The following is a 982-nucleotide window of genomic DNA, read 5'->3' as shown; positions in this document are numbered from 1 at the left end:
GCTTGAGCCCAGGAGTTGGAGGTTGCTGTGAGCTGAGATGCTACAGCACTCTACCCAGGGGGACAGCTTGAGGCTCCTGTCTAAAAAAAAAAAAAAAAAAATTCAGCTACCCGCTAGAACTCAGTGCAGGTATATTTCCTTTCTTTCTTTGGAATACCATGCTATCTCCCAGCTCTTATCTGTCTCCCTTTCCCCACTCTCTCTCCCTCTCTTCTTTTCTTTTTTTCGAGTCTTACTTTGTCGCTCTTGGTAGAGTGCTTTGCCATCACAGCTCACAGCAACCACAAACTCTACGGCTTAAGGGATTCTCCTGCCTCAGCCTCCCAAGTAGCTGGGACTGCAGGCAACTACCATAATGCCCAGCTATTTTTTTTTTTAGAGACAGGGTCTTGCTGTTGTTCAGACTGGTTTCAAACTCCTGAGCTCAAGCAATCTACCCACGTTGGCCTCCCAGAGTGCTAGGATTACAGGCCTAGGCCACCATGCCCGGCTTCATATCCTAATCTTCTCCTAATGAAATTATTTAATCGGCTCAACGCCTGTGGCTCAAAGGACTAAGGCACCAGCCACATATACCTGAGCTGGTGGGTTCGAATCCAGCCCGGACTGCCAAACAACAATGGCTGCAACCAAAACACAGCCAGGCGTTGTGGCAGACGGCTATAGTCCCAGCTACTTGGGAGGCGGAGGCAGGTGAATCACTTGAGCCCAGGAGTTGGAGGTTGCTGTGAGCTGGGATGCCACAGCATCCTACCCAGGGTGACAGCTTGAGGCTGTCTCAAAAAAAAATGAAATTATTTTCTCATCTCAGGCAAAGAACACCTAGTATTTCCAACTTGTTAGTAGAAATAACCTTTTCCGGCTCGGCGCCTATAGCTCAATCGGCTAAGGCGCCAGCCACATACACCTAAGGTGGCGGGTTCGAATCCCCAGCCTGGACCCAGCTGCAACCAAAAAATAGCCGGGCGTTGTGGCGGGCGCC

This window comes from Otolemur garnettii, unplaced genomic scaffold (assembly GCF_000181295.1).
Source record: "Otolemur garnettii isolate 467f Iridium unplaced genomic scaffold, OtoGar3 scaffold00325, whole genome shotgun sequence".
Taxonomy (NCBI): Eukaryota; Metazoa; Chordata; class Mammalia; order Primates; family Galagidae; genus Otolemur; species Otolemur garnettii.
The sequence above is the reverse complement of the archived record's forward strand: the minus strand, read 5'-3'. Positions refer to the sequence as shown.